Raw genomic sequence first — 24599 nt, forward strand, 5'->3', positions numbered from 1 at the left:
GTTGGAGAAGACTCTTGAGAGTCCCTTGGACTACAAGGAGATCCAACCAGTCCATTCTAAAGGAGATCAGTCCTGGGTGTTCTTTGGAAGGACTGATGCTAAAGCTGAAACTCCAGTACTTTGGCCACCTCATGCAAAGAGTTGACTCATTGGAAAAGAGTCTGATGCTGGGAGGGATTGCGGGCAGGAGGAGAAGGGGACGACAGAGGATGAGATGGCTGGATGGCATCACTGACTCAATGGACATGAGTTTGGGTGAACTCTGGGAGTTGGTGATGGACAGGGAGGCCTGGGGTGCTGCAATTCATGGGGCTTCAAAGAGTTGGACACGACCGAGCAACTGAACTGAACTGAACTGAAAGCTTAAAAAGCCTAGTTGGCTGTTTGTGATTGGTCGTCTTTAGGTTTCAATTTCATAATCTGTGGCATTAGAGGCTTAGGTTTTGGTTTATTTATGTGGGCCTCCTCAATCTAATGACTTTCTTGTTTAAGAATGGATAATGGAAGTTTGGGTCTCAATTACAGTTCTCAGATCAAACTGTTGGAAAAACTACTCTCCTCAAACTTCAGATTACTTTTGAAAGTACTTTGATTTGCCAGGTTTGGGTATTTTCCCTCCTGTTGGATCAATCATTCTGGACACTGGATGAAGCTTTATAATTGGTCTAGAATCCCAGGGACAGGGGAGCCTGGTGGGCTGGGGTCACACAGAGTCGGACACAACTGAAGCGACTTAGCAGCAGCAGCAGCAGGTCACAGGCTGATTCTTGATCCTGAGGCTATGGGCATCGGCCACGTATCCAGAAGGTAAGGAGGGCTGAGCAGACAAAGACAGGAGCCACTGGAAATTTTGTCTATGTTCTTCACTTTGTCCACTTGAAAAGCATATTTGACATTTGAGAATGCCATGAGTTGAGATTCTTTCCTGACAGTATAGTAGAAGTGACTATACCAAGATCTTAGTTGTTACACTGTGAGTATGGGTCAGGTACTGGTGGTGGTAAGTTGAATTGCAAAGGAAATGGTGTTTATAGTTCTTCATCTGACATATGATCACAAAGAAATTTTACAATTGCCTTGCCGTTAAGCTCCCTTTCTGCTTCAAGGAGTATTTGAAGATTTTCTTAAGTATTACCCCATGGAAAAAACAATACATTACAATTAAATTAAAGTCTAATTTTCTCATGGTTAAAATGGAAAATAAGTCAGCTTAAAGGTGACCTGTAGTGTGAAGGGTGTGAAGGGGAGCTATAAGCTATCACCTTGCTCCACAACAGGGAGCAGCAAATCTTTTCTGGAAGTGGCTACATAATAAATATTTTTGGCTTTACATGGTAGCCAGTCTTTACTGGCTACCTGTAAATGAACAGGCATGGCTGTGTTCCAATAAAATTTATTTACAAGTTCAGCATGTGGGCAGTAGTAATTTATTAACCCTGATATATGCAGTATTACATAAGAGATGTGTAAAGTGAAATATTAAGTAAATCCTATACATTACTAGTATTTTGAATGTCCTTGAGTAACCTAAGAGTTGCTGTTGTTGTCAGTCCCTATGTCGTGTCTGATTCTTTGCGACCCCATGGTCTATAGCACACCAGGCTTCCCTGTCCTTCACAATTTCCCAGAGTTTGCTCAAACTCGTGTCTATTGAGTCAATGATGCCATCCAACCATCTCATCCTGTGTTGCCCATTGTCCTCTTGACCTCAGTATTTCCCAGCATTAGAGTCTTTTCCAATGAGTTGGCTCTTTGCATCAAGTGGCCAAATATTGGAGCTTCAGCATCAGTCCTTCCAGTGAATATTCACCGTTGATTTCCTTTAGAATTGACTGGTTTGATCTCCTTGCTGTCCAAGGGACTCTCAAGAGTTTCTCCAGCACCATAGTTCGAGGGCATCAATTCTTCGGTGCTCAGCTTTTTTATTTTCTAGCTCTCATGTCTGTATACGACTACTGGAAAAACCATATCTTTGACTATACGGACCTTTGTAGGCAAAGTAATGTCTCTGTTTTTCAATGCACTGTCTAGGTTTGCCATAGCTTTTCTTCCAAGGAGCAACTGTCTTTTAATTTCATGGCTGCAGTCACCATCCACAGTGATTTTAAGTCCCCCCAAATAAAGTCTGTCACTATTTCCATTGTTTCCTTATGGGTTTGCCATGAAATGATGGGACCAGAGGCCATGATCTTGGTTTTTTGAATGTTGAGTTTTAAGCCAGTTTTTTCACTCTCCTCTTTCACATTCATCATGAGGCTCTTTAATTCCTCTTTGCTTTCTGCTGTAAGGGAATTATATTCATCAGCAATGAATATTCAGGGTTGGTTTCCTTTAGGATTGACTGGTTTGATCTCCTTGCTGTCCAAGCGACTCTCAAGAATTTTCTCCAGCAGCATAGTTTGAAAGCATCAATTCCTTGGCACTCAGCCTCTTTATGGTCCAATTCTTACATCTGTACATGACTACTGGAAATACCATAGCTTTGACTATATGGATCTTTGCTGGAAGAGTGATGTCTCTGCTTCTTAATATGCTGTCTAGATTTGTCATAGCTTTTCTTCCAAGGAGCAAACATCAAATTTATAGAAATACTATGGTCAGAAGATTGGTATGAAATTTTGTAGTTGTTTAGTCACTAAGTCATATCTGACTCTGTGACCCCATGGAGTGAAGCCCACTAGGGTCCTCTGTCCATGGGATTTTCCAGGCAAGAATACTGGAGTGGGTTGCCATTTCCTTCTCCAGGGGATAGTCCCAGCCCAAGGATGTCTCCTGCATTGCAGTCAGATTCTTTACCACTGAGCCACCAGGGAAGCCCTTTTGGTATTAAATAAATATGTTTAAAATGTAAAACATAACCCTAATTAAACTACTTATAGTATTGAAAAGTGCTTGCAGATTCACTGCTTATTTAATGACATTAAATTTTTTTTCAAGAAAGAGTATAGCATTTATTAAAATTCAAATCTAATATAAACTCTTGGAATCAAATGTGTTGTTAACAGGATATGGGCATACATGAATTTTTACCTGTTTTACTTTGGGGACAAAATGGTTACTGATTATATGTTATAAATAAATTTGTTCCTTTCTTTGTAATGCTTGTAGTCATGTGAACATGCAATTATTACTTGACATTTGAAATTTCGTCTCAAATGAAATATGAAACATTTTATGAATTGAAAAACTTGGAAATCCTTCAGGTAGGGGATTATATTTATAACTCTCAATATGTCCGTTTTTACTCTTTATTTTTAAGCATTTATTAGTTCAGTTCAGATCCGTCGCTCAGTCGTGTCCGATTCTTTGCGACCCCATGAATCGCAGCATGCCAGGCCTCCCTGTCCATCACCAACTCCAGGAGTTTACCCTAACTCATGTCCATTGAGTTGGTGATGCCATCCAGCCATCTCATCCTCTGTTGTCCCCTTCTCCTCCTGCCCCCAATCCCTCCCAGCATCAGGGTCTTTTCCAATGAGTCAACTCTTTGCATGAGGTGGCCAAAGTATTGGAGTTTCAGCTTCAAAATCAGTCCTTCCAATGAACAACCAGGACTGATCTCCTTTAGGATGGACTGGTTGGACCTTCTTGCAGTCCAAGGGACTCTCAAGAGTCTTCTCCAACACCACAGTTCAAAAGCATCAATTATTTGGTGCTCAGCTTTCTTCACAGTCCAACTCTCACATCCATACATGACCACAGGAAAAACCATAGCCTTGACTAGACAGACCTTTGTTAGCAAAGTAATGTCTCTGCTTTTGAATATGCTATCTAGGTTGGTCATAACTTTCCTTCCAAGGAGTAAGCGTCTTTTAATTTCATGGCTGCAATCACCATCTGCTGTGAGTTTTGGAGCCCCCCAAAATAAAGTTGGACACAGTTTCCACTGTTTCCCCATCTATTTCCCATGGAGTGATGGGACCAGATGCCATGATCTTAGTTTTCTGAATGTTAAGCTTTAAGTCAACTTTTTCACTCTCCTCTTTCACTTTCATCAAGAGGCTTTTTAATTCCTCTTCATTTATTAGATAGCCATAAAATGTCACTTCAGGACCAATCTTGATAAATTTTTAAAATGTGATGATTACCAAATAAAGAAACACATTTTCCATGTTTCATCAATTCTAAGAAACTGTTTTTTAACATTTCTTAAATGAATTGTTTGGGCTTCTCATCATGATAGCTTCTTTTGTTACAGAACAAGGCAACTGGGCTCAGAAGTGGTGGCACATGGGCTTAGTTGATTTGAGGCATGTGGGATCTTTCTGGATCAGGGATGGAACCCTTGTCCCCTGCCTTGGCAGGCAGATTTTCAACCACTGGATGACCAGGGAAGTCTTTTACTATTTTTTTACATTTTAGTATCTCTGAAGTTTGGATTCTTCTGATTATGGAAGACACCTTAACAAATGGATACAGTCATGAAACAGTTGTAATTACCTGCATGTAACTGGTCTGAACCCCTTCCTTGGAACCTTAATGTTTAAGATCCAGAGAATCAGCATGAAAATCTACAGTATGGGGGGCCGTATCATGGAAGAAAAGTCTTGAGACACTGATAGAGTGCTTTTTTAAAGAATGTGCATGATAGCCTTGATATCATCAAGGAATCGTGTGTGAAAGTCACAGGTGCCAATGAGCCTGAATCAAAATGTGATTGAGAAGAGCAGCCTCTGAATGCAAAGCTTGGAAATACCTTTCTAAAATGTATTTTGCTAATACCTAGTTTTTCACATATGCACAAGAGTAATATACAGTAAATTCTGTATCTAAATAAGTCTAAAAGAGTTCTTTCAGTAAGTATAAAGCACTCTAAGGGATAAAAAACAATTGTGTCGTAGTTTAATTGGAACGATTTTTTTCCTTAGTGGCATATAACATAATAATATACAATGATTTATTGTGTTAGATGCAATGATATAGTTTTATATATATATATATATATATATATGTATGTATATGTATGTATGTATGTATGTATACAGGGCTTCCCTGGTAGCTAAGTCAGTAAAGAATCTGCTTGCAATGCAGGAGACCTGGGTTTGGTCCCTGGGTCAGGAAGATCCTCTGGAGAAGGAAATGGCAACCCACTTTAGTATTCTTGCCTGAAGAATCCCATGAACAGTGGAGCCTGGCAGGCTACAGTCCATGGGGTTGCCAGAGTTGGACATGACTTAGCGTCTAAACCACCACCAAGGCCTGTTCTATTTAATATGGACAAATCTGATCTCTGATATGCATAATTTGGATTGGATATGTGTATACATATTTATGTTTAAATTAGAAAATGACAACTCTTTTTTTCCTCACCTTATATTGAGGTGATAAAAGACTTTACTATTCTTATTAAAGAAAACCTGACTTGTTAACTGAAAAGGCATGGTAACTTCAGCATCAGCTTACTCATTGAACTCTTAAGTCCTCTAAAATACAACCTGAAAAGATCTAGCATGAGGGCTTAATTTCAGCACCTTGCATACAAGACCAAAGACACATTTTACAAAGATCAGATAGAATTTGATTATCATCATCCCTGTCAGCCTCAGTGTCACATCCATATTTTCTTTTTAAACATTTTGATGATTTGTTAGAAATATCTTATGATGATTCTGTTTCAGTGGTAATAAGGATAGTTTTGGACCCAATGAATGATCAATTAATCAGAACATGTCGAATGGCAAGTGGGACGACACTGAGGATTTTGTAGTTATAAGCTACTATTTTAATTGTACTCAGAAGGAAGGTCAACAGACTTTAATGTTGCATCCATTTATACGAGGTGAAGTAGAGAATTAAATGTAATATACGTGGCTTGTGTGGATGTTCCTCTGGAAAGACTCTGTCACTGGGGCCCCTCCACCATGTTGTATCCTTGGCCCTGTTTCTGCTCTTCCTTAGCCCAAGTCCCCCTTGGGTCACCAAGTCCATTGCAAAGTGTACAGTGCTGATGTGATATTGTATAAACCTGTGTCTCCTTGGACTAAATTTATGATGTTTTTTCTCATTGGCCCTGATCAAAGTTATTTTTTAAATATGCTTACACTTTTCAACTCCATTCCTTCCTCCCCTTTGAGAAGGGTTGCTAACAAGATCTATTACCAAATAGCACTTGAGGTGATATGAACCTAACCTGGGTTGAAGCAATGTCTGCAAGTGGATTGCTTCATGCTTTCTCTTCTCCTCCTGCCCCTCTCCTCACCCCTGTCATTTTGGAAATCAACATGCCCTGAAACAGAAGGAAGCTGGTTGCTAGGTACAAGTGCATCTAGCCCAGCACTAGGTATAGATCTCATTGGAAGCCTCCTCCTTGGGTCTGTGGGAGATTCTATACTGTCTCTTGTAACAAATCCCTTCCATTTAGAAAAATAAGCAGTTCCATGCCAGGAATCTTGCATTCTTCTCTAAACTGTGAAGAAAGTTCCCTCAGATCCAACCTCAAAATTGAGCCTGTGTTTGCCTCCAGCACTAAATAGTTAGTCTTTGCCAAGAACCAGGTTTTATTTATTTTTTTTCTTCAAGTATTTCTCCACATAATTAAAATGTTAGCACAGAAGACAGTCACTAGGAAAAGTTTGACCACTCATATGGTACAGGGAGAGGGAGGGCAGAGCTGCTAAAACTGGGCTACGCAGTTACAGCTTTCCTAGAGACGTGGCTGTAGAGAGCCAGTTACTTCAGGGCCTCACACCTTTTAAAAAGCTTATCTAATTTTCAGGACTTTCCTGGTAGTTCAGTGGCTGACTCTATGCTCCCAATGCAGAGGGCCTAGGTTCAATCCTTGGTCAGGGAACTAGATTCTGCATCCTGCTACTAAGACTCCGTGCAGCTAAATAAATATAAAAATTTTATTTACTTTTCAAAAATTACCTGAAATTATCTTCTGGTTATGAAAGTTCTATATGCACATTGAAGAAAATTGGGAAGAAAGTAAACTAATGAAAGCAAAGCATTCATAATCTTACCACTTGCTATTTTACATGTTAATACATTTAGTTCAATGATTGTCTTTAGCCTTTTTATTTTTTAAAGATATTTAAAATGAGACTTCTTTTGGCCATGCCACGTGTCATGTGGGATCTCAGTTCCTCTATCAGGGACCAAGCCTGCGAGCCCTGCAGTTTGAATCACTGGCTGCTGTTGTTTAGTTGTTAAGTAGTGTCTGAGTCTTTTGTGACCCCATGGAATGTAGCCTGCCAGACTCCCGTGTCCATGGGATTTCCCAGGCAAGAATACTGGAGTCAGTTGCCATTTCCTTCTCCAGGCACCTTCTCAACCCAGGCATGGAACCTGCGTCGTCTGCATTGGCGGGTGGATGGATTCTTTACCACTGAACCATCAGGGAAGCCCTTGAGCCACTGGACCACCAGGAAAATCCCCAAATGAAAGAACTTGATAATATATGCAGCTTCATTCAGCTAACATTCTGTCATGAGGTTTTCCAATGTCTTTAGGAAATATTCATACACACGTTTGTATGAATATCACTATCATGGCTCATCATCCTGAAAAAATATGAATTCTTCCTTAATACACTGTTAATTTCAGTTGAAGAGTTTGTTGTGGCCAAGTTTGTAATGACAAAGTCCTAATGAGGGCTCATGAGACTCCAGGTGATGTGGTGTCCAGGGACCTCTCTGAGTTCATCTCCTAGAATGTGGTCTCTCCAGATTCTAGCCTTTCTGATCTCTTCTCTGGTTGTTGAACCTGGCAGTCTCACTGTACCTTCCCAGCTCACCTTCTGCCAGGAGTGCTTTTACTTGAACTCTACTTTCTCATGCTTTTTCTCTGTCAACACTAACACATCAACCCACTCACAGAAGCTCTCCAGTTGTATTTATTGATGTAATTTTTCTCTTCTCCGTAATATCTGTCACCATCTAACATATTATATGTACTTATGTTTGTATGCATGTATTTATGTCTATTGCGCCTACTCCCAACTAGCAAGAATTCCACAAGGACAAACTTTTGGGTTTTATTTACCTCTGTATTCCTGATGCATAGACCAGCAGTGCCAGATTTTTAGTCTGCAATTTAATGTGTTTAATAAGTGAAAAAAAAAGAAACCACTGCAGTAAATGTATCTGCAAATGGAATTGCCAGCATTATAGGATATTTCCTTAAGACACACCTCTAGGAGTAGAAGTTTTAGATTGATGAATATTATTTATAATCAGTAATAAATTATTAAGAACACTGTTTAAAACTACTTAAAGTTGAGATATTCCCATGCAGTGCTTTTACTTTTCAACTGAATTAAGGAAAATAATTGTCTTTTTTTTTTTTGCTTTTGAAAGACCTAGATCATTTCCGTAATAACCCAAATTAGCCTTTTCCTTTACCTGATAGAGTAGGTTCAACAAAACCAGTTAATTCCTTCCATGGCTATTTTTTCCCCTCAAATTCTGCTTTGAGTGATGAATATCCAAAGAGTTCATGTGAAATTACATTGTTCCTATGTTCTGACCCACCATTATATGCATGTCTTTATTAAAAAGAGTTTTAGTATTATGGAAGTACCCATTTTCAAGATCATGTCTAGAGCTTTTGAAATATTGGAATCTAAGAAAAATTGGAACAGTTACTCCTATAAAAATATATTGTTTAGAGTGGTAGGAATATTATTGGTGTTCTTTCAAAAGCAGAAATTAACATCAGAAATTTTGCATTAAAATTTTTTTGTGTATGATGAAGACTTTTTTTTTTTGGCTGCATCACGGGGCCTGTGAGTCCTTAGTTCTACAACCAGGCGTAGAACCCTTACCACTTGAAGTGAACAGTCTTAACCACTGTAACACAATTTATCTCTACTTTGGTTAATTTTGTTTTGGCACCTAGATTAAATCTGTGAAACAGGGACAACTTTCAAACTTCATGGTAGTAAATTATTAAAATACTTATTAATATATGTCTGACTATCCATGTCCATCAGTCTTTTGCTGCACTTACCTGAAATTTTCTGGAAAAAAATGATTAGAACCTGTGCTTTTTAAAAAAACAAAACTTAATGAAGTTACTTAACCAACAAATGTGTGACCAAGTTTGCTGTAGTTTGGAGTTAATGTGATTATTTATGTAAAACCATAATCCCTTAATTCTTTTGTGTTCTCCAGATTAGCTTGTATGGAATACAGCCCAGTTCCATGCTCTTATTTCCTAATACTTGGGAGTATTTGAAATGCAATTCCAGCTTGTCTTGTTGCTGAGTAAAGTGCAAGGGTTTTTTACCTCCATGAGATGACTTTCCACCCTTCTTCCTTCTGTACACACACACACAAACACACACACACACAATACACACATACATATATTTTAATTACTGGGGAGATATACCATATCAACATTGGGAACTTATCAAGTCACTTCAGCAGGAATACCTTTCACCTCATTTGATATCACTGTATGTTAAAATAATTGTTCCTGAGTAGACATGGGAATCCCTGAGATGAATGTGCCTTTCAGATGAGCATCTGACCACTTCACTGTGCAAATCTTTCCTTGGCTCTTAGAGTAGTGAGGGATTCTTACTCATTTCTACTCCACTTGTGCAAATAGATTAACTCTGTCAACACCCATTCTGAACTCCTTCTCCCTTGACTTTTCCTATAAAATCGAGAGAAAAAAGAACACTCAAGAGCCCATCTCCTAGCGCTTCCCTGGTGGTCCAGTGGCTAAAACTCCATGCTACCAATGCAGGGGACCCAGGTTTGATCCCCAGTCAGGGAATTAGATCCCACATGCTGCCACTGAAGATCCTAAGTGCTGCAACTAAGACCTGGTGCAGCCAAATAAATAAATTAATTAATTAAAAAAGATCCCATCTCCTATAAGCCAGAGTACTGATATAATGTAGTTCTAGGCAAGTAGGTGGGGAAGGAAGTTATGAGGGAGACCTTCCCTCCTCTTCTTGCCAAATTAAAAGGCAAACCTAGAAGAAAGGTATTTTTATCCTTCCTTCTGCACCCTTCTTTTTTCTTGTCTGCAATGCCAAAGGTTTAGCAGTGGTTTTAGGACCACGAGGGTGAGAGTGATAGGCTAAAGAATGGCAGAACAGAAAAGTAAAAGCATCTGGATTCCTAGGGCAGTGAGATTCTTGTTATCTGAGAGACGTTCACCCTTCCTTTGGTCATTGTTTGGTTCTTTGTTATTTGCAACCAAGTCTGACTCTTAACTCATCCACATGACTTACCGTCAGCACCCCCTGCCCTAAACTTGCTTTCTTCTGAAGTAGTGTTGGGTTGTCATATCTTCACACCTTATACTCTGAGGGATGTCACCCAGAGTGAGTGAGGCTTTTCTATTCTTACTTTTCGCTTGAGGCACAGAGTATCCAAAAACAAAACAAAACTGTGGAGTGGCAGGGCTCACGATGAAGACAAATTTTAACTTATTGTACTGCTACCTGATGTGTTTTGAGTGCTTATTTTTAACTCTCTTGTGCACAGAGTAACTTCTGCTGTCCTCTGCCCTGCTCTCAGTCACCAAATGCCTCTCTATGGTCATATGACATGCATTTTTCACGTTTCACCTAGAAGTCTACCGAAGCAACTCTTTCTTTTCACGTTTCACCTAGAAGTCTACCGAAGCAACTCAAAGTACAAGTCTACAATGAAAATATCTCATAGTGTAATAACAGAGGGGAAGATTTGCTATTGAGAACCATAGTCACATTCCAGAGGAGCAGATACAAAATTTGATATGTTTGGATTATGCAAAGGTAGGTCTACCACTAAATTTGGACAAGAGGCTGAAGAAAGTGAGGAATATCAAAGGTTACACAGAAAGAATGGCTAAAGGGGAGAAAGGACCACATGAGGAAGGAAAGCCCAGAGAGCTGGTTCAGGTTGAAGTCCTAAATTGGATAAAATGGTCTTGAAGAAAACAAAAAATTACAGCCATTACAGTAGCCAGAGGACTTCTGAGTAACGTGCATGCAGCATTTAGTTTGAATGGATGCCCTGCTTGAATGTAAAACCTCTTATATATCTTCCCCCATCTTCAGTTAAGTCTGCTACATTCCTAAATGCTTTGGGGAGGGGAACTACTGTTGCTCTTGGTTCAATACAGTGACAGACAGATGTTGGGAAAGTAATTCAACTGAAACAGCTGCTTAGGGCCAACATTGTAAAGCTTCCTGAAAACCACTGAAACCATGTGGAGTCAGGCTGGAGGCAATGCCTGCCTTAAAGAGCCACACAAACCCAGGTGGTGTGTGAATATTCCTAAGAATAACTAAATGATATTAACAGTTAGAAGAGTCTGTCCTAATAAGATGTAGAGTTTTGCTCAAATATTCTTTCAGATTTGAAAAAGTTTGGGGAAAAAATTTTGGTTTCTCCCTAAAACTTTCTGCCCTACCCCTTTGCATTTATGTAAGCTTAAGAGTCAGAGAAGGTGATGGCACCCCACTCCAGTACTCTTGCCTGGAAAATCCCATGGACGGAGGAGCCTGGTAGGCTGCAGTCCATGGGGTCGCTCAGAGTTGGACAGGACTGAGCTACTTCACTTTCACTTTTCACTTTCATGCATTGGAGTAGGAAATGGCAACCCACTCCAGTATTCTTGCCTGGAGAATCCCAGGGACAGGGAAGCCTGGTGGGCTGCCGTCTATGGGGTTGCACAGAGTTGGACACGACTGAAGCGACTTAGCAGTAGCAGCAAGCTGAAGAGTGGAGGAATGCGTCTGTTTTGCTCCCCAGTAGACCCCAGGATCCAGGAGGCTGCCAAACATATAATAATTTCAATAAACACTTTGGATAAGTAAAGTTAATCTAGAAATACATTTTAAAGATATGAAATTGGGAGAATGTAGAATCAATATGGGGACTTCCCTGATGGTCCAGTGATAAGAATCCACCTTGCAATGCTGGGATGCAGGCTTGATTTCTGTTTGAGGAACTAACATCCCACATGCTGTGGAGCAACTAAGCCTGACACAATTAGAGAGCCTGCATGCTGTGATTATTGAGTTCAAAAGCCACAACTGGACTTTCCTGGTGAAGAATCCACCTGCAGTGCAGGAGACGCTGGTTTGATTCCTGGGTTGGGAAGATCCCGTGGAGAAGTGATAGGCTACCCACTTCAGAATTCTTGGGCTTCCCTGGTGGCTCAGATGGTAAAGTATCCACCTGCAATACGGGAGACTTGGGTTCAATCCCTGGATTGGGAAGATCCCTGGGAGGAGGGTGTGGCAACTCACTCCAGTATTCTTGTCTGGAGAATCCCTATAGATAGAGGAGCCTGGTGGGCTACAGCCCATGGGGTCGCAAAAAGTGGGACACGACTGAGCGACTAAGCACAGTACACAGCACATTAGAGCCACAACTAAGAGTCCATGAACCACAACAAAAAGGCCTGTGTGATACAACCAAGATTCCTCATGTCACAATAAAGACCTGCTGTAGCCAAATAAATAAAAATAAATAAATATTTAAAATTCTCTTGGAGGCTCAAAATGTTCATATCTATAGATGCATTCAGATTCTTTGATAAGGCAGCACAAAGCTTTCTACAGTATCCTACATTGGATGAAAAATTCACTTGTCAGTTCTCACAGTTTTTTTAAGGTTGTTTTGCCAAACCTCATTCATGTTAGAGTTTTTATTTCTCACTCTTTACATTTATTTTGGCACTAAAATACAGTGCTATTTTAAATTAATTTGACTACATGTTTGAAGAACTTTTAATCAAGGCAAAGTAAGTAACTATAAATCATGGAAACTTAGAAATAATCCATTTTAATCACCTTGATTTAAGAGCAACCCACTCTGAAATGCTGTCACAATTCTTTTATCACCTGTTCTCAGGGTTGTTCCTAGAAAAGCACAACAGATATACAAACTTCAAATAAAAGAGCACTTAGGCTTCCCTGATGGCTTAGCGGGTTAAGAATCCACCAGCAATACAGGAGACACAGGAGACATGGATTTGATTCCTCCGTTGAGAAGATCCCCTGGAGGAGGGCATGGCAACCCTCTCCACTATTCTTGCCTGGAGAATCCCCATGGACAGAGAAGCCTGGTGGGCTACAGTCCATAGGGTCACAAAGAGTCAGATACAAGTGAGCGACTAAGTACACAGGCAAGCAGTGTTTGAATGTGGACTAGTACGTCTGCAAGTATTTTCTTGAAAAATTCAGATAACTCTGTATGTTTTATTGCAAACTTCTTTCTTCACAATTTTCCCCACATACTTCATTATCTGATGATAGCCATTTTTCTCAAAAGCAAGTAGAGGCCATCAGGCAAACACTTCCTTAATTGAACTTTATGTTTTTCCTTCTAAATTATGAATCAATTTGATTGTCTTCAATTGATTTCAAAATCCAAGAGAGGCGGTGGATTGTATCAGTGTAAATATCTTGCTACTATATTCCACTATAATTTTTAAAAAGTCACTGTTGGAGAAACTGGTTAAGCTGTACACTTCACCTGTTTTATGTTTTTTATTTTTTATAACTGCATGTGAGTCTACAATTATGTCAATAAAAGTTTCAATTGAAACAGAATTCAAAAACAGTCTGTTTCCAGGCAAGACAGGAAATGCAGACAGTGGTGATGATTAATGTAAAGTACAATTTGGAGTATTAATTAATTAATATGTTACCATATGCAATGTCTTTCTTCTATCTGAAGATAATACTTTTCATTTTGGTTTAATCTTTTGTTTCAATGAGAGGATCTTTCTCCTTTGAATAATTCCTGCTTTACAAAGTCTTCCATTTCTCCTTTTTGAATACTATAGTGGCATTATTTAATTGTCCCCCAAATTTATAGCTTTATTGCAACTTCCAAAGCTGCTGGTTTCTGATTTTGCAAATCTGTGTGGCTCTTGAATAGATAATTCAGTTCTGAAAAATGTTGCTGAGATTTCATCGTTCACCTCATGTTTCCCACCTGAACCTAGAGATTAATTCAGTAGTAAATATGTGAAAAGACACAGTATTCTGGAAATCAAGATCTCTGTGATGCAGAGGTGAAGGCTGAATATCTTTTCTTGCCATTAGGGGTATCGGCCCTGGAGATGAAGTTCCTGCCTAGAGATGAGCAGACATAAGAGAGAGCCAGAGAAATGAAGCCCAGATCACAAATTAACTGAGGGCTGTTCTTCTGTCTCTGAACTTTTTCAAATACATGAGATAAGCAAACTGAAACCAAAATCAGAACCCAAGAAAGCATGCCCACCTTTATTGTTGCAACATAATGAGTCTTACTGAATTAGGCTGCTGTTGAATTCGGCAGTAGAAAATAGGATGTTGTGAGTAAAAATGTGGAACTGGGTGAAACAAGGAAGGAAGAGGTGGTGAATTGCTCTGTTCTCTGCCTTGTGCTGGACAGTTGGCTTTTCTTATTTGTAGTTATATAGGAGTTTTTTTATAATTATAAAGGAGTTTTTAAAACTATGCCCTGTTGAACTTTGCGATAAGGATCATGTAAGAAAGGTCAGAATGCTAAAGTGTGTTGAAGTCTTCTTTTAATGTTCTGTACTGTCTGTGATAATAATGAGATAGACTTCTTTTGAAATTAGGCCTCATAGAAGGTGAGAGGAGAAAGGATATTTTGTTAAGGATTGTCTTCTGCCTGCAGAGTGTTATCAAGCATAACTTGAAATCTGGTTATCTGGCTTATCCTAGGGTTGGAAATACCAAATTCCAGGCCCCAAGCTGAGGTTAGTATAAGCAGAAGCAGGGAGAGAGGGGACTTGGTGAGAGATAGATTTAGGGTACAGGAAGCATCTGATTTACCAGCCTTTCTCCAGGTCCTCTGTTGAGCCTTCTTGGTCTTGCCCCATCCAGGAAGCAAGGGGCCCATTAGATTTGCTTCTCAGTCTTATAATTTTGGGTGAAAACTATTACATCAAGAGTTAGGAGTATGGGAGAAACCAAAGCTGGGCTGCTTGGAAACAGAAGCGTCTAGGCTCAGGTCTGGGTTTAACAACTCTAATCAGATAACATCTATGGCTTTAACTACTAGCCCTGTTACAGAGTGGAAATAAATCGGTAAGAATCTTTCTCAATTTCTTTAGAGAGCAGTATTACCAGTAAAACCCAAACAAGCCTGGTTAAAAATAACTTTTATCTGCTCAACCCCATCTATTCTTAGACCCCCAAGTTCACACTTTAAGAATGTTTTTTTTTTTTTTTTCCAACAGGAAAATTAAAATTTTAATAAAATTAAATTGTAATCCAACTTTTTAAAAATTGTTGACTGCTAGAGGAGCCAGCTGTCAGACAAAGCCACCATTCCACCGTCCGCCTCTGGTGTTGCCGGGGAGAGAAATGAACAGTGAAACAGCTGTCCTAGGAACTGTTCTATTTAAGAATGAGTAGAGAGAGGGGCTTCCTTGGTGGCTTAGTAAGGAGTCCACCTGCCAATGCAGGGGATGCGGGTTCGATCCCAGATCTGGGAAGATCCCATATGCCACAGAGCAGCTAAGCCCATGTGCCACAACTCTTAAACCTGTGCTCAAGAGCCCGGGAGCCGCAACTACTGAAGCCCACGGGCCTTAGGGCCCGTGCTCCACAACAAGATAAGTCACTGCAATGGGAAGCCCGAGCACCACAGCTAGAGAGTAGCCTCCGCTTGCTGCAACTGGAGAAAAGCCTGCACAGCAATAAAGACCCAGCACAGCCAGAAATAAATAGTTATATATATAAAAAAAAAAGAATGAGTAGAGAGCCGTGTTGACTTCCATTCTTGTTTCTCTCCAAGTGGGAGGGTTATATATATATATATATATATAATGTATATTTATAGCTGTGTCAGGTCTTAGTTGTGGCACTCAGGATCTTCAGTCTTGTTTGTAGCATGTGGAATCTAGTTTCCTGACCAGGGATTGAACCCAGGCCCTCTGCATTGGGAGCATGGAGTCTTAGCCACTGGACCACCAGGAAGTCCCCCATGTGGGAGGTTTTATTTCAATGATATTGTTCTCCCTCTGCTAGTAGATGCTGAATGTTATGTGGTAGGCAGCTGCTTAGTTAGCTGTAGACCCTTGAATCCTTCCTTTTGGAAAAGATTGCCCCTGCCACAGAGACCCTGAGCTTGTCCTAGAGGCAGTAACTCAAAAGGTGTTTGAGTTCACTTCATTTGGGGAAGGAGGAAATGTTTCCCTGATATTTTTGAAAGTGTGCATTTCAGATGAAAGGTGTATTTGTGTGTGTGTGTGATATCTGTTATCTTTAGTTATCTTTACTTTGTCTTCTTCTTTTTTAAAAATATTAATTTGACTGCACCAGGTCTGAGTTGTGGCACCTGGAATCTTCCATCCTCCTTGTGGGATGCGGGATATTTAGTTGCAACATGTGAATACAATTGCGGCATGTGGGATCTAGTTCTCTGACTAGGAAACACTGAGAGCACAGAGTCTTGGCCACTGGCCCATCAGGGAAGTCCCAGAAAGGTGGAAAGGTGTATTTGGACGTCAGCTGTTGTAACCAAAGGTGTGGAGTGAAATGGAATCACCTTTTGGATTTCTCCGGCATCTAAGACTTCCTCTTCCCTCTTCTCATCAATAGTCTCTCACTGGGATAATAATGAGTTCCAAGGAAATTGATCCCACTGCTGACTCTAGTGATTCATTTTTACTAGAGAAACAGAAACTTATCAAACCAGTCTTAAAGCTGACTGTACTTCTAGGTCATTTTACTTTAAAGACTCAATAAATAACTTTAGTGGTTTAAGCAATTTAAGTTGAATTTCCTATTTGTCACATCATAGAAAAACATATTCAGTGCTCACATCTCTTTCTGAAAAGAAAATGATGAAACCTTAGTTTCTGTCTCCTTCTAGCTATCATTTTATTATTTTTCTATTTACAACTGCAGTTGCTGAAAATGTGATGTTTGCTTGATCTCTGCAATTTTTCTTTTGTCTACTTGACAACCCACCAATTTCTGCTTTCCATCCTTGTCACTATACAGACACAGCTATTGACAAGGACATAAATGGCTTACAAATAGTCAAATCAGTGGATCTAGTTCAATTATTAGTTACTAATATTAGTATTTTTATTAATTGATGTTATTTTAGATAATTAATATTAATATTATTCTGTCTCTTCATTGGTGTCCATTGATATAAACATACTTTCTTTTCTTCCTTGAGCTTCGTAAAACACTTCTCCTGTTACTTTGTTTTTTTTGTTTTTTGGCCACATTACACAACTTCTGAGATGTTAGTTCCCTGACCAGGGACTGAACCCAGGCCTTTGGCAATGAGAATGCAGAGCCCTAACCACTGGACCCCCAAGGAGTTCCTCCCATTACTTTTTAAAATACAACTTTCAAACAGTTTCTGCTCAGTCTTTCTACTTTCTTCTCTTCTTTTTATGTTGTCCATAGTTTCACTGATACTGTTTCCCATCCCAATGACTTTTAAGCTAGTCAAACCTTACCTTACATCTTTCTATAAATTGTAAACATTTTTCTGATTCTTGTCAATCCCCAAGACTACTCCTTCTCCCAATATTAACCTAAACTCTTACCTTTGTGACTTGAACTTTTGTTTATCTATTTTACTTTATTTTTTAATTTTACAATATTGTATTAGTTTTGCCATATATCAAAATGAATCCGCCACAGGTATACATGTGTTCCCCATCCTGAACCCTCCTCCCTCCTCCCTCCCCATACCATCCCTCTGGGTCATCCCAGTGCACCAGCCCCAAGCATCCAGTATTGTGCATCGAACTGGGACTGGCGACTCGTTTCATATATGATATTATACATGTTTCAATGCCATTCTCCCAAATCATTATTTTATTTTTGAACCTTTATTTTAACCTAATACCCTGAACTTGATATTCTTACACCCTGAACTTGATATACTTACATGCGTTTATAGTCCACGAATCATGGTCCTATGTATTGACTCTTAGCTTATTGTTTTCTTTCTCATTTTTTCCTGCTGCATTGGATAGTAACAGAGAATTACAGTAACAGAGAGTCCTATCTTGGTCCTTGTATTAGGGCTTTCCAGAGAAACTGACGGAGAAGGCAATGGCACCCCACTCCAGTACTCTTGCCTGAAGAATCCCATGGATGGAGAAGCCTGGTGGGCTGCAGTCCATGGGGTCGCTAGAGTCGGACACAACTGAGCGACTTCACTTTCACTTTTCACTTTCCTGCATTGGAGAAGGAAATGGCAACCCACTCCAGTGTTCTTGCCTGGAGAATCCCAGGGATGGGGAAGCCTGGTGGGCTGCTGTCTGTGGGGTTGCACAGAGTTGGACACGACTGAAGCGACTTAGCAGCAGCAGCAGTAGCAGCAGCAGCAGAGAAACAGAAGCAGTAGTATATACACAGATATACAGAAACAGATTTATTGTGAGAGATTGTCTCATATGAGTAAATGAGCTCACTATTAAGAAATCCCAGGGTCTGCCATCTTCAGGCTTGAGGTGTAGGAGAGCAAGCGGTACAGTTCTAGTCCAGACCCGAGAATCAGGAGTCCCACAGCAGGAGATGGGTGTCCCAGACCAAGCAGGAAGCAAGTTTGCCCTTCCTTTGCTCTTTTGTTCTATTCAGGCTCTTAACAGATTGGCTGATGCCCATCTGCATTGGTGAGAGAGATCTTCCCAGGTGGCACTAGTGGTTAAGGATCTGCCTGCCAATACAGGAGATGCTAGAGACACAGGTTCGATCCCTGGATTGGGAAGATCTCCTGTGTCAGGGGACATTCAGCTTTAAGGAATCTAATATGTTACACTCTTCTTCCTCTGTGTGCCATTTCTCAAGGATTCTCTGTTCCTTATCAGTTCCTATTCTGGGAATGAGTAGAGCTGCATGCAGTTCTCAGGACTGAGATCATGGGAAAGGGTACCTGCTTATTTTCCTTTCAGTAATTCCCTTCAATGACTCTTTTCAGTGTCAGTGACTTTATATGTATTAGACTATCCATTTTGTTGCAGTTGATGGGATTTCATCCTTTGTAATGGCCAAATAATCATTTTACTAAAGATATATAAGCCTGCATTTCTGCTAATAAAATATCCTCGTTCCACTAGAGACTTGGGTCCCTGTGTCGTTCTTTCTTTCTCTTTCTCTCTCTCCCTCTGACTAATTCTCTGGAGCATAGAAACCTACTGAGCTCACTTTCCTGCCTGGGCTTTCAAGACCTCTTTGAGAGGACACCCTGTGCCTCCATGAGCGGTACAAGACCTGTCCTAGGGCTTTATTGGTTCTCTGTGTAACCCAGGGAATACTAGCCTCTTTCTCTCTTTTTCTCTCTTTCTTTTCGTCGACTCTGGTCCACCAGGTATGGTCTGTACTAAAGATCAACACTCCTGGAGTAGGAAGTGGCAACCTATTCCAGTATTCCATGGACAGAGGAGCCTGGAGGGCTACAGTCCATGGGGCTGCAGAGACTCAGATATGACTGAGCATACTGAGAGGCGATGAATTATCTGGGTATTTCTTAGTCCAATAAGTTTGACACATAAAATTAACCCTCATAACTCTATAGAATACAATCTTTTCTCCATCTTCCTCAACCTCAAGGCAAGGAAAAGATGGAAGAATTGAACGTAGATTCATTTTCCTTTTTATCACCTCTGGTACACCAATTAAAGCTGGCTGGGTTGCAGCAGTAATTAAATCCAAGGAGGCCAGTGGAAACTAAGAGGTGGTTTTATAATTGTTAACAGCTTTGTATGTCAACACAATTGCATCTTTAACCAGTGGTATTGGTTTGATTCGAGAAAAACAAAAAACAAAAAACAAAAATAGGGTTAAAAAACCAAGGAAGGAGCTGGGAGAGTCCCTTGTTGATCAAATAGATCCTAACTGAGTGACTGGAATAGGGCTCTGTTTCCTTTAGAATCCATATACTTAAGGTGGTCTTAGGGAAAAATGGAGAAAGCCTGCATAAAGAATAGATGTATATGGGAATGTTAGTGACAGATCGCTAGTGCCTTCTGTGTGCTGCTTGTAGAGATCGCCCTCTGAAAAAATTGTCTACAATGTCGAGGGGATGTGTTATTTTTCAAACCTTGTAGGTAGAGGTTGCCAACAAAGGATGTAGGGCCTGAATCTTGGGTTAGGAACTTCAGGCAGGTGATAATTATTTGATATCATTACTCATCGAGAAGGAGCTGCCAAAGACAAGAAAATGATTTTCAAGGGGCTCTACGTGCCCAGGGAAACTAGAAAGAGTAATTGAAGTCATATTGTCTCATCAAGAAAGGAACCATGGTCCAACATGATGTGATTTATTTTCTAGGCTTTTCTTCCTAAGCTCATCTCTTAAATTATGGTATTCTCCAGATGTCCATCCTCGACCCACTGTTCTCATGCTGTGAACTCTCCCAGAGTGATCTCATTTCCTCTCATGATTTCAGTTCCTGATGACTTCAATTCTCTATCTTTATCCTTGACATTTTCTCACAGATTCATACTTCTATCCATCTGTCTGCTCTATGTCTCCCATAACATCATCTTAAAGTCTCAAGCTCAGCTTTTATAGAATGGTAACTATTCCCATCACCCCAACCCCAAATATACTCCCTTCCTTGTCTGCACAGCTCCTTTATTATTATCATTTCTCTCTTTTCCATTGTATTTGGAAACTGGAAAAACCTCATTTATCCAGGCTAAAACCCATCCTTTTTGACTCTTTATTCTCTTTATCCCACTCTGAATTTATGTTATGAATTTTAACTTCTATGCTCTCTTCTCCTTTCCATCATGACAGCCTTGCTCAAATTCAGGTACTATCCCCTTTGATCCTAAATTATCACAACAATTAAACTATTATTAACTGGTTTTCATCAGTCAGAATTTTCGTTGTAAGCAATAGAAAATGACAATGTGGCTAACTCAAGCAGAAGAGAATCTTTCATACAGGTTTTGGAATACTTAGAGAATCAACAGGCCCATTGAAGGACACGATTCAGAAAATGCAGGCAAGCCAAAGGGGCCTAGTCAGCTGGGACCTCAGTCAAGGTCATGTATCAGAATAGCATGTCTAGGATGTCACCAAGAGTGCTGGCACTGCTGAAAACAAGTACCCTGAGTGTGCGTGTCAAATTAGTGTACCCTAAATTGTGTGCCCATCCCTTAGGCACTGGAAAGTGGGGAGAACAAAAATCTGTCCCACTTCAATTGCTGTGGGGCATTTCTCTCAAACTGGAAGTATTGAAAAATTGGGTAGCAAGAATAATAACAAAAATAAAAGTCTAGTATGTGGACTCTCATTCTAGTCATTTCTCCATCTAATCCATCTTTTTTGCAGAAACCATGGGGAAGAAAGCAGACAGGAGTACTCATGAGGACATTGATGCAGAAACCCAGGTAAGAAATTCTGCACTCAAAAAAAAAAAAGAAAGAAAAAAGAAATTCTGCACTCCTAAAGTAAAGCTGTGACAGAAGAGTGTGGAGAAGTGTGATAGATGAGAGCTATATGGGGGCTTGACTCACCAGTGTATGAGTAGATGTGTGGGGTGAGAGAGAGAAACTGAGATCGGTGTTGAGATTTCTTTCTCAAGCAATAGGAAGGAATGAGAGATTTCTTTACTGTTTTTGTTGTTCAGTCACTCAATCCTGTCCAACTCTTTGCAAATCCATAGACTGCAGCACACCAAGCTTCCCTGTCCTTTGCTATCTCCTGGAGTTTGCTCAAACTTGTGTCCACTGATGCTATCCAACCATCTTGTCCTTTATCGCCACCTTCTCCTCCTTCCCTCAATCTTTCCCAGCATCAGGGATTTTTCCAGGGAGTCAGCTGTTCACATCAGATGGCCAAAGTATTGGAGCTTCAGCTTCAGCATCAGTCCTTCCAATGAACATTCAGGGTTGATTTCCTTTAGGATCGACTGGTTTGATTTCCTTGCTGTCCAAGGGACTTCTCCAGCACCACAGTTCAAAAGCATCAATTCTTCAATGCTCAGCCTTCCTTATAGTCCAACTCTCACATCCATACATGACTACTGGGAAAACCATAGCTTTGACTGTGTGGACCTACATTGGCAAAGTGGTATCTCTTCTTTTTAAGATGTTGTATAGGTTTGCCATAGCTTTTCTTCCAAGGAGCAAGCATCTTTTAATTTCATGGCTGTAGTCACTGTCCCAAGGAAATAAAGTCTGTCACTGTTTCCATTTTTTCCTCTGTCTCTCTCTCTGCTAAGTCACTTCAGTTGTGTCCAACTCTGTGCGATCCGATAGACGGCAGCCCACCAGGCTCTGCCATCCCTGGGATTCTCCAGGCAAGAACACTGGAGTGGGTTGCTACTGGAGCCAGCCGGCAAAGTCGATCAGGTCCCGAGAACGTGCACAACGCGGCTGAGAAAGAATACTACAGCAAAAGAATACTACAGCAAAGATGGGGTCGAGAGGATCAGACACGTCTCCACAAAGGGAAGAGGTCTGACCACGACTTTTTTCAGCATCTTATATTTATACAGGAGAGCAAGAGAAAAATAAGACAGTTAACAGTTTTCTTGGTTGACCTATACATCTTACAAAAAGTCACAAGAAATCTTGAGAGCATGGGAATGGCACCCTGTTATTATTTCTTACACCAGATAACATTTCCCTGTGTGTGAGAAGTTTGTCCAGAACTCCAGGTGTCTGCAGTAAATAATCACCTAATCTCTGGGGTGGCGGGACAGAGAGCTATGTTTGCAAGCAAACCCTCAAGGACTGAGGCAGCTCCCAGAGCTGTGTCCTTTAGATAAAGGACCCCGTTCTCACGGGCAGCTCCCCGCAGGTTGCCATTTCCTTCTCCAATGCATGAAAGTGAAAAGTGAAAGTGAAGTCGCTCAGTCGTGTCTGACTCTTCGCGACCCCATGGACTGCAGCCTACCAGGCTCCTCCATCCATGGGATTTTCCAGGCAAGAGTACTGGAGTGGGGTGCCATTGCTTTCTGCATTTCCCCTGTCTAATTGTCATGAAGTGATGGGACCAGATACCATGATTTTAGTTTTTTGATTGTTGAATTTTAAACCAGCTTTTTCACTGTCCTCTTTCACCATCATCAAGAGGCTCTTTAGTTCCTCTTTGCTTTCTACCATGAAGGTGGTGTTATCTGCATGTCTGAGGTTATTGATATTTCTTCACTTTTGGATGTATTTGATGTTGGGGTTAATGGGAGATTCACTGAAGATGTTGTTTCAGTAGACAGCTATGTGAGTCTGAGGTTCAGAGGACAGAGCAACACTGGAAATATATTCTTATAAGACATTAACATAAAATTGACAGTTGAAGTGGTAGGAGCTGTTACAATCACCAAGAAAGGAGGTCCAACTCCACTGAAGCCTGACAAATAGGTGCATCTCTGTGGCAGCCATCCAGAGGCACTTAGACCACATCACCTCAGTTCTTCAGCAGATTTAGCAGTTGGCTCACTGCTTCCCTTGTGTTGACAGTAATGTTCTGATTTCAGTACACCTCTACTGCGTGTATTTCCATCATCCTGGTCTCAAATCTTTGATCTACTCATTTCCAAAGATTTTGTCTTTAACCCCACATCAGCTACTCACTTTCTGTTGTCAGACCCTGTACTGGTGTTTTGCAACCAGGACCTTTTAGTGGATCATAAAATCAGTGAAGTTGTCTCAAATGGAATTTCTTTTGAATGAAACATGATTGAAAATATCAGCATGCTCTGTATATGCTTAGTCTATAAACTGGGTTATACATCAGCCCTGTCTGATTGTGTACAGGACCGTTCACATGTTGCAAAAGGAGAAAAGGCAGATTAGAAGCAGCGTGGCAAGCTTGGGTGCGGTTATTTTGAGTTTTTAATGAATAACAAAAGCCTGGTCTTTGAGCAAGGACAAGTACAGGAATAACGTCTTTGACTAGTCAAGAGGAAATGAAATCCAATACTCAAAGTATTATTTCTGCCATTCTCTTTTTACTACAGGACTGTTGTTTTTTTTTTTCTTTCTGTCCACAAGACTATTCTCACCTGTATAGAAAGACAGAGTAAACTTTTCTGTCTGAAAAAAAAAAAAAAAAAGTACCTTAAGATAACCATACATTCTACTCATTATTCACTTTCCTTCTTTCTTGCAGCTCATTGGGCCACTGCAGTTAAACTATCATTTTGGCCATTCTTATTCAAGTTACAGAGATCTTTGCTTTGCTTTACAAACCTAAGACCATCTGATCTTGCTTAATTCAAAATCAATGTTGGACATTGCTGATCACCATTTCTTGTTTGAAACCCTCTTCTTTCTTGACTCTGATTCTTTGCCACTCTCCCCATTCACCTCACACTTCACTGGCCACTCCTCTGGAACATTTTCTTGTGCTAACCACTTCCTCCTGCTCAAAATAGTTGCTTCCTGTGGCTTGAGTGTCACCAGCCTGTCTGGTTTAGTTGCCTCCTCTTTGGAGACTACTCAAGTTTTCTTTATGAGCTCTCTTATTATTATTTCTTAAATCCTCAAATGTTGTGGTTTCTTCAGAGATCTCTTTTTATTCATACTTTGATTTATTTGTTACAAAGTAAGAGTTTGCTATGGATGGATGATTCATATCATCAGTGTGGGGATGCGGCAGTGAATCAAATAAACCAGGGTTTGTTTACATTAAGTACGATCTGGTGGGAAACAAGAGAAACTAGACACAAAGCCAAAACTATGGAGGCAGGAGGGA

The 24599-nt window shown here is 40.3% G+C and overlaps 1 protein-coding gene across 38 annotated transcripts in view; it reads left to right on the plus strand.

Moving 5' to 3' along the window:
- LOC147361797 (uncharacterized) overlaps positions 1–24599 on the plus strand; it is a 331684-nt gene that overhangs the window by 54271 nt on the left and 252814 nt on the right. For all 38 annotated transcript variants that reach the window (XR_015138284.1, XR_015138282.1, XR_015138283.1 and 35 more), the window contains one exon: positions 21231–21289. The gene's annotated coding sequence lies outside the window, so the exon portion shown is untranslated. The remainder of the gene's footprint in view (positions 1–21230; positions 21290–24599) is intronic.

The sequence above is a fragment of the Bos grunniens genome, chromosome 12, assembly GCF_055505025.1.
Source record: "Bos grunniens cultivar Pamir isolate PY7600 chromosome 12, Bosgru_T2T1.0, whole genome shotgun sequence".
NCBI classification, from domain to species: domain Eukaryota; kingdom Metazoa; phylum Chordata; class Mammalia; order Artiodactyla; family Bovidae; genus Bos; species Bos grunniens.